Raw genomic sequence first — 9,895 nt, 5'->3', positions numbered from 1 at the left:
TATGGTTTTTCCAGTAGTCATGCATGGATGTGAGAGTTGGACCATAAATAAAGCTGAGCACTGAAGAACTGATGCTTTTGAACTGTGGTGTTGGAGAAGACTCTTGAGAGGCTGTTGGACTGCAAGGATATCAAACCAGTCTATCCTAAAGGAAATCAGTCCTGAATATTCATTGGAAGGACTGAAGCTGAAGTTGAAACTCCACTACTTTGGCCACCTGATGCAAAGAACTGACTCATTTGAAAAGACCCTCATGCTGGGGAAGATTGAAGGAGGGAGGAAATGGGGATGACAGAGGATGAGATGGTTGGATGGCATCACCAACTTTATGGACCTGAGTTTGAGTAAGCTCCGGGAGTTGGTGCTGGACAGGGAAGCCTGGTGTGTTACAGTCCATGGGGTCGCAAACAGTCAGACATGAGTGAGTGACTGAACTGAACTGATGTTCTTGGGAAGGAAGTGCATTCCCACAGGTTATAATTTAAATGGGCCTAAGCTTAGTGATAGAAACCTGGCTTCCTGTGATGGGATGCCTTAGGCTTGCAGGATGGGGACTGGGGTGTCAGAGAGGTGAGCTCTATTGGCCAGTTATGGGTCTCATTTGCAAATAGTAGAAAAGTAAGAGAAAAAGTAACTCATCTTGTCGCGGACCAGGGTTTGTGGACTTCCCCAGTCAATAAATTGACTAGCAGCCAGATAGGAAATTGAGGCAAGGCTTTATTTGGACTCCTGCTGTAGCAGGATGGAGCAAAAAGAAACAACATGTTCCCATGCTTGTTCCTTGAGTAGAGGGTGAATTTGTTCCTTTTATGGCAGTGGTCCCCAACCTTTTTGGGAGCAGGGGATTGATTCTGTGGAGGACAGTTTTTCCACGGACAAAGGCAGGATGGGGCTGGAGACTAGTTTTAACTGATTCTCATAAGAAGCCCACAACCTAGATCTCTCCCAGCCCCAGTTCACAGCAGCGTTTGCATTTCTATGGGAATCTAATGCCCTCGCTGATCTGATGGGAGGTGGAGGTCAGGTGGTAACGGGAGTGATGGGAAACAGCTTGAAATACAGATGAAGCTTTACTGGCTCACTTGCTGCTCACCTGCTGTATGGCTCAGTTTCCTAACAGGCCACGGAGTGATCTGTGGCCCCAGGGTTGGGGATCCCTGTTTCGTAAGGTGAGGGTAGGGGTGTGCCCAGGGGTGGAGGAGTGGCTTAGGTGTTTTGTCTACCCCGAGGTGGTGGTGTGTGCAGGAGGCCTGCACAGTACCCTGTTTTTGGTCCAGGATCTTCAAAAATGGCAGTTTGGTTTTTTTGGTCTATTTGTATCTTTTTGTCCAGAATTTGCCCCAGCTGTTCATGCATGCAATTATTTTTAGCCCCATACAGTTTCTTTATTCTGTTGCTTGAGGAGAGGTGTGTCCATGTGCAAGCATTGCACTAAAGGTTCCCCAGGTCCCAGCCTGTCTCATTCCCCACTGAGTGACTCCACACCCTTATTCATAAGGGGTAAGGAACTGAAGGTCTCTTCTGCTGAAACTTCTTCCTTCTGGGCAGGAGCTACAGACCCTAGCCTATCCTAGAGATAGACATCCCTCGCTGACTGTTCCAAGGACTGTAGGCACCTGGCCCACTTTGCACTGGAATAAGCTGAATTCCTTGAGCCATCATGCGCCTTCAAACTGTTGGAGCCTAAAAGACACAAACTTAATCAAAAGGTTAGACAAACAAAAGCTAAAAAGGAGAAGAAGAGCAATAGCCATTAAAGGGCCTAGAAAAGGAAGGAACCAGGGTTAATTTGGGCTTCCTTAACCGTTGACCAGACAAGGGAGGGGATATTGCTCCTGCCAAAATTATGAAGCCACTCTGCTTTGTTCTGCCAGAAGGCAATCAAGGGCCAGATGATCATTAAGAACCACCTTAGCCAAGGGAAGGAGAGGTCCCAAGTCCCGTTAAGGCTTCAAATAGGGGCCAATCCACTACATCATTTTACTTATGATGACACCTGTCTTATGAGAAGGTATCTCAGATCTTCCACTGACTCACAGATGTATTCTTCTGTTGTGACCTGTGGATTTCTGGAGGTAAAAGCTTTAGTCTGTAGAAAGGGAACTGGATATCCCTTGCAGTTTGACGGCACTAGGATTGGTAAAAGTACTTTATAGAGGCCCTTTCATTTTGGCAATACTTGGTCTTCGGGGCCCCTTTTTCCAGGTTTTGAGAAGAACTTGGCCCCAGGGTTTATTTGTGAAGGAATTGCTCCTTCCTCTGCAGTTTTAGTGGGAGTAGTGTCTTGTGGGCATAGTCCTGGATTGCCTTCTGAACTCGTCCTAGATTAATACTCTACCTCAGGGTCTGGCTCAGGGCCTCATCCAGTAGAGTGTCAGTAGTAAGAAAAGGCCTCCCATAGGTCAAGTGGGTTAAGCCTCAGACCACTCCTGGGGGGTACACAGACCCTGAGTAGTGCAGTAGGAAGCAAGTTGGTTCAGGGTTCATGAGTTTCTTCACAGAGCTTTGCTAAAGTTTTCTTTTAAAGTATGGCTCATTTTCTCTGCCTTCCCTGAAGAGTGGAGGTGCCTAGAGGTGTGTTGCTTGTAGTCTAGGGCTACTGTGAACCCTTGTGTGATTCTGGCTATAAAAGAGGGTCCTTGGTTGCTCTGGAGGAATTTTGGAAGTCCAAACCAAGGAATACCTATGGTTAATTCATGTTGGTGTATGACAGAAATCAAACCAATATTGTAAGCCAATCATCAGTCAGTTAAAAATAACAATATTTTTTTAAAAAAGAAAAAAAAAGGGGGTGCTTACAGATGTCCATAGCCTTTCGGATTGGGTGGGGGTGGCTGCAACCCATCCTGTGGAAGTATCAACAAACACCAGAAGATACCTGATTGTCAGGGCATTCAGGTGAAATCTAACTGCCAGTCTCCCCCTGGATATGTCCCTCAGCATTGGATTGACCTGAGTAACTAAGGGGGCGAAGACACGACTGAAATGACTTAGCATGTGGGTTATTATGGGCACGTAAATCATAGGCAGGTGTTACTTATTTTGCTGTTATTTTAAGTCCCTTCCCTAAAAGAGCCTTTTGCATCAAGTCTCATAGTGCATCCCTCCCATGGTGGGTGGCATCACGTAGCTCTTAGTGAGTTTCCATTGTTGGGCCTCAGGGATTAGAAGCTTATCCTCCTTTTTATACCAGCCTGTGTTCCTTTTACATAGCCCCATTTCTCAGCATTTTCTTATTCGTATGGGGAACACTGTCTCCTGAGAAATCTGTATGCAGGTCAAGAAGAAACACTTAGAACTGGACATGGAACAACAGACTGGCTCCAAATTGGGAGAGGAGTCCATCAAGGCTGTACATTGTCACCCTGCTTATTTAACTTATATGCAGAGTACATCATAAGAAACACTGGGCTGGATGAAGCACAAGCTGGAATCAAGATTGCCGTGAGAAATACCAATAACCTCAGATGCAGACGATACCACCCTTATGGCAGAAGGCGAAGAAGAGCTAAAGAGCCTCTTGATGAAAGTGAAAGAGAAGAGTGAAAAAGTTGGCTTAAAACTCAACAATCAGAAAACTAAGATCATGGCATCTGGTCCCATCACTTCATGGGAAATAGATGGGGAAACAGTGGAAACAGTGAGAGACTTTATTTTTGCTGCTAAGTCGCTTCAGTTGTGTCTGACTCTGTGTGACCCCAGGGTGGGTCACAGCAGCCCACCAGGCTCCCCCGTCCCTGGGATTCTCCAGGCACTGGAGTGGGTTGCCATTTCCTCCTCCAATGCATGAAAGTGAAAAGTGAAAGTGAAGTTGCTCAGTCATGTCCGACTGTTCACGACCCTGTGGACTGCAGCCTACCAGGCTCCTCCGCCCATGGGATTTTCCAGGCAAGAGTACTGGAGTGGGGTGCCATTGCCGTCTCTGGACTTTATTTTTAGGGGCTCCAAAATCACTGCAGATGGGGACTGCAACCAAGAAATTAAAAGACCCTTGCTCCTTGGAAGAAAAGTTATGACCAACCTAGACAGCATATTAAAAAGCAGAGACATTACTTTGTCAACAAAGGTCCATCTAGTCAAGGCTATGGTTTTTCCAGTAGTCATATATGGATGTGAAAGTTGGACTATAAAGAAAGCTGAGTGCCGAAGAATTGATGCTTTTGAACTGTGGTGTTGGAGAAGACTCTTGAGAGTCCCTTGGACTGCAAGGAGCTCTAACTAGTCCATCCTAAATGAGATCAGTCCTGGGTATTCATTGGAAGGACTGATGTTGAAGCTGAAACTCCAATACTTTGGCCACCTGATGCAAAGAGCTGATTCATTTGAAAAGACCCTGATGCTGGGAAGATTGAGGGCGGGAGGAGAAGAGATGACAGAGGATGAGATGGTTGGATGGCATCACCAAGTCAATGGACATGAGTCTTGGTAAAGTCCAGGAATTGATGATGGACAGAGAGGACTGGTGTGCTGCAGTCCATGGGGTCACAAAGTCAGCCACTGAACTGAACTGATGGGGAACACTGAAGAAAGCTGAGGGCCAAAGAACTGATACTTTTGAACTGTGGTGTTGGAGAAGACTCTTAGTCCCTTGGCCTGCAAGGAGATCCAACCAGTCCATCCTAAAGGAAATCAGTCCTGAATATTCAGTGGAAGGACTGATGCTGAAGCTGAAGCTCCAATACTTTGGCTACCTGATGGGAAGAACTGACTCATTGGAAAAGGTTGAAGGCAAGAGGAGAAGGAGACGACAGAGGATGAGATGGCTGGCATCACCAACTCAATGGACATGAGTTTGAGCAAGCTCTGGGAATTGGTGATGGACAGGGAAGCCTGGTGTGCTGCAGTCCATGGGGTGACAAAGAGTCGGACATGACTGAGCAACTGAACTGACTGATAGGGAACACTGGGAAGGCTAGAATAGAAAGTTCAGGGGGACCAGTCACTAGAGCCATACCTTGTTCAGCTGCCTGTTTTGTGATTTGATCAGCTCTGCTGTTCCCTTGGCTCACAAAAGATCCATCCCTCTGATGGCCCCTACAGTGCATGCTACCTGGGTCAGAAGCTGCGCTGCTTCTAGAAGAGCCAGAATCTAACCTCTATGTTTCATGGCAGAATTTCTAGTGGTTAACATTCCTCTTTCTTCCAAATGGCAGCATGAGCATGTAGCACATCGAATCCATATTTAGAGTCAGCAAAAATATTTAATTTCTTATTCTTCCCTAATTGCAAAACAGTCATTAATACAGTTTGTTTAGCCTTCTGGGCTGATGTCTGGGCTGGCAGGACCTTGGCTTCTATGAATTCATCTAGACTAACTATGAAATACCCTTCCTTTTGGGTTCCCATATCTAGTTTTACTGCTCTCATCAGTAAACCACTTGACCTCAGAGCTGTCAAGAGGCTCATCTAGAAGATCAGAGCTGCTGGAGTTAGTTTGTTCTATGGTCTCTATACGTTGATACACTAAGCCTGCACTCTCAACCAACGGGCAGAGTTGCTGGGTTCAGGGTTCAGCACACCTGTAAGGTAGTATTTTGTTAACCTTCCTCCAGTTAACCAGTGATGTCCTTTGATCTCCAGCACAGATTGTACCAGATGATGAGAGAGCTGATTCTTAGGTAGGTTGATAAGGTGTCCAGGACCCTCAAGAAGGAAGAAGTCCAGGGCCCTTGAGGTGGAGAAAGGGGTCTGGGGCTCTCGAGGAGGAGAAAGGAACAAACGTTTTTTTCTGCATTGCGTTGTCTTAGTCATGTAAGATGTTTTTTTCTTGAACTGGGGTTTTATGACAACAGTTTTTAAGACGAAATTTCTTTAAGCCCAGAGCTAATGATTACACAACAAAACAACTCATCTTGCTCAAGGGTATGTTCTTCCTTAAGCTCTGTACTAATGACTATATAACAACAATGTATCTTGTTCAAGGACATGTTTCTCTTTCTTAACAAGAACCTTCTGCTTAATCTTGTTAATTTAAAATGTATGTTATGGGAATGAGTCTGGTAAAAGTGTGTAAGTCCTTGATAAGACTAGCAAGTGGGGCACTCTCCATCCCCCTTTTGATGTGTATGTTCAAAGCTTTCTCTGTCCTTTTTCACTGTAATAAAACTTCTACCACACAAAAACTCTGAGTGATCAGCCTGGTCCTTGATCCTGAAGCTAAATCATCTTTGGAGATCACGAATCCGACATCGTTCACCATAAGCTGTCAGTGAAGGGTTAATACATTGAAGTGTTGTCCCAGGGTGAGCTTGGAAGCATCATTACCAACAGGGCTCTGGTTGCTACTGCCTGCAGGCTGCTTGGCCATCCCAGGGCCACTGGGTCCACTTATTTTGAAAAGTAAGCCACTGGTCTCTAACTCAGTCCCAGGTTTTGGGTCAAGACTCCTAGTGCTACCTTTGACCTCTGGTGAACATACAGGGTAAAGAGCTTGGCCAAATTTGGAAGTTCCAATGCTGGTATTCTACTCAACTCAGTCTCAGGAATTTCAGAGGCCTGTTGGTGTTCCCTATTCCATTGAAAGGGCTCCCTTTCTTCTCCCCTTAGAGCCTCACATAGGGGTTCTGCTATAAGGCCATAATTTGGATTCCAGATACAATAAAACCTAGCCATCCCAAGAAAGCCTCAGAGTTGCCTCTTTGTGGCTGGAGATGGTAATGTGCTAATTGCTGCACAGGGCTTGTGCCCCTGGGGAAAAATTTCTAAATATTCAAACCATTGCTGTGAGATCTGAACCTTGGTTTGAGAGACTTATCAATAAATCATCAACATATTGTAGCAAAGTTTCCTTCTCCAGGCTCAGTTCCCTCAGCTCCCTTGTTAACACATTTCCAAAACAATGGGGGCTATCCTGAATACCCTGCAGGACTGTCCATGTGTATTGGGTAATCTACAGGGTGTCAGTTCAGTCACTCAGTCATGTCTGACTCTTTGCAACCCCCATGGACTGCAGCACGCCAGGCTTCCCTGTCCATCACCAACTCCTGGAGCTTACTCAGTCCATCCAGTTGGTGATGCCATTCAACCATCTCATCCTCTGTTGTCCCCTTCTCCTCTCACCTTCAATCTTTCCCAGCATCAGGGTCTTTTCAAATGAGTCATTTCTTTGCATCAGGCAGCCAAAGTATTGGAGTTGCAGGTGTCAAGGTCCCTCCATTCAAATGCAAAAGGTATTGAGAGTCTGGATGCAGGGGAATACAGAAAAATGCATCTTTGAGGTTCAAAACAAATAGTGCTCCCTGGCACTTGTGTGAGGAGGGTGTTTGGGTTTGACACCAGTGGGTGAATAGGGATGACTGCCTCGTTCATTGCTCATAAGTCTTATACCAATGGATGCTCCCTGTTAGGATTCTGAACAGGGAGGATTGGGATGCTACAAGGGGATTGGCAAGGCCTAATGGGTCTGTGTTTTAGAAATTTGCTGAGCAGTGGTTGGGTTCCCTTCAGGGCCTCAGGGGTCTCTTCCAGGGGTATTTTCCCCCAGGCCTTAATCTTAATTTTATTTGGGGAACACATTTTCCCTTCCTGGCACTGAGGTATCCCAAACTGCAGGATTTATTTGTTCTCTAATTTCTTAGTGGATGTCTTGGGGAATATTTTGATGATCTGTAGGTGGGTGATCTGGGGCTACTAACAGATGTATTCTCTGTTTAGATTTTTTACTTCCTTGGACTTGACCCTGTCTTAAGAATATGCTTTTTGTCATTGTTGTTCAGTTGCTAAGTCATACCCAACTTCGAGACCCCATGGACTGCAGCATGCCTGACTCCCCTGTCCTCTGCAATCTTCTGGAGTTTGCTCAAACTCATGTCCATTGAGCCTGATGCCATCCAATCATCTCATCTTCTGTTGCCCCCTTCTCCTCCTGCCCTCAATCTTTCCCAGCAATAGGGTCTTTTCCACTGAGTTGGCTCTTTGGATCAGGTAGCCAAAGTATTGGAGCTTCAGCTTCAGTAACAGTCCTTCCAATGAATATTCAGGACTGATTTCCTGAGGTACCGGCGCGATGGGACAGAAGGCCAGTGTCGCTGAGTAGCGGCGGCGTAGGGGCGTGCGGGCCAGCGGTCCGGTCCGAGGGCTCAGATCTCGGTCTCTGGAGCGGCCAGGGAGCGCGAAGAGAACCTAGGGTCGCTGCCCGCCGCCACTACCAGGCATGTCCGCCGAGGCCTCGGGCCCGGCGGCGGCCGAGGCGCCGTCCCTGGAGGTCGCTAAGCCCTCGGATCTGGAGCCTGGCTCCGCCGCCTACGGTCTCAAGCCACTGACCACGAACAGCAAGTACGTGAAGCTGAACGTGGGCGGCTCGTTGCACTACACCACGCTGCGCACCCTCACCGGACAGGACACCAGGCTCAAGGCCATGTTCAGCGGCCGCGCGGAGGTGCTCACGGACGCCGGAGGTTGGGTGCTGATTGACCGGAGCGGCCGCCATTTTGGTACAATCCTCAACTACCTGCGGGACGGGTCTGTGCCTCTGCCTGAAAGCACCAGAGAACTGGGGGAGCTGCTGGGCGAAGCCCGCCACTACCTGGTGCAGGGACTGATTGAGGACTGCCAACTGGCACTGCAGCAAAAAAGGGAGAACGTGTCCCCGCTGTGCCTCATCCCCACGGTGACATCTCCCCGGGAGGAGCAGCAGCTCCTGGCCAGCACCTCCAAGCCCGTGGTGAAGCTCCTGCACAACCGCAGTAACAACAAGTACTCCTACACCAGCACTTCAGACGACAACCTACTTAAGAACATCGAGCTGTTTGACAAACTGGCCCTGCGCTTCCACGGGCGGCTGCTTTTCCTCAAGGATGTTCTGGGGGACGAGATCTGCTGCTGGTCTTTCTACGGGCAGGGCCGCAAAATCGCCGAGGTGTGCTGCACCTCCATTGTCTATGCCACGGAGAAGAAGCAGACCAAGGTGGAATTCCCAGAGGCCCGGATCTTTGAGGAGACCCTGAACATCCTGATCTATGAGACTCCCCGAGGCCCAGACCCAGCCCTCCTGGAGGCCACAGGAGGTGCAGCTGGAGGTGGTGGAGCCAGCCGAGGGGAGGATGAGGAGAACCGAGAGCACAGTGTCCGCAGGATCCACGTCCAGCGCCACATCACGCATGATGAGCGTCCTCACGGCCAACAGATTGTCTTCAAGGACTGAATTTTACCCTGAATTTTCCTCTAGCCACTGGGACCTGAGTCCCTCTCTCTCTTTTCCTCCTCCCCTTCCCAGATCTTTGCCCCGGCTTTGCTGGCCAAGTCGTGGGTCTCCCTTCCGTCCCTTCATCACATGGTACAGTTCACTTTGGCCCTTTTCCATCCATTCCCACTTCATTGCTAACCACATGGTACATTCCAGCCCCTCCCCTCAGAGGCCTTCAGAAGGCCTACGTTCCTTCCTTCATCCCCATCCTTGTCCTGCCCTCTCCCCTCACCAGCGGGTTTAGAAGGATTTAGAATTCCCTTTCTCTTTTTTTAGTACATCTACACGCCAAAGTGTCAAGCCACTGTGATAACACCCACCGCGTTCTGAGCCGCCTCCTCACCATTGCGCAGGGTTGTTTGCTCCCTCCTCCTCCCCACCACCCTCCCTACTTCCTTAATACTAGGCTGACCTGGGCCTGCACCGGCTCAGCATCTTCCCAATTTGTTTCATATTATTTATTATTTTAATTTTCTATTAAATTATTGGAATTAAAAAAAAAAAAAGGACTGATTTCCTTTAGGATTGATTGGTTTGATCTCCTTGGAGTCCAGCAGCCTCTCAAGAGTCTTCTCCAGCACCACAAGTTGAAAGCATCAATTCTTCAGTGCTCATCCTTCTTTATTGTCCAACTATCACATCTGGTACATGACTACTAGAAAAACCATAGCTTTGACTATACAGACCTTTGTCAGCAAAGTGATGTCTCTG

General features: G+C 47.9%; 1 pseudogene across 1 annotated transcript; it reads left to right on the top strand.

The window, feature by feature from the left end:
- Positions 1–7,997: 7,997 nt before the first annotated feature.
- On the top strand, positions 7,998–9,690 carry LOC147355258 (BTB/POZ domain-containing adapter for CUL3-mediated RhoA degradation protein 1 pseudogene; annotated as a pseudogene). The gene has a single exon (XR_015144391.1). The product of XR_015144391.1 is annotated as a BTB/POZ domain-containing adapter for CUL3-mediated RhoA degradation protein 1 pseudogene (transcript).
- The last annotated feature ends 205 nt before the right edge of the window (positions 9,691–9,895 follow it).

This window comes from Bos grunniens, chromosome 17, assembly GCF_055505025.1.
Source record: "Bos grunniens cultivar Pamir isolate PY7600 chromosome 17, Bosgru_T2T1.0, whole genome shotgun sequence".
NCBI classification, from domain to species: Eukaryota; Metazoa; Chordata; class Mammalia; order Artiodactyla; family Bovidae; genus Bos; species Bos grunniens.
This window is presented reverse-complemented; position numbering and strand designations above follow the sequence as displayed.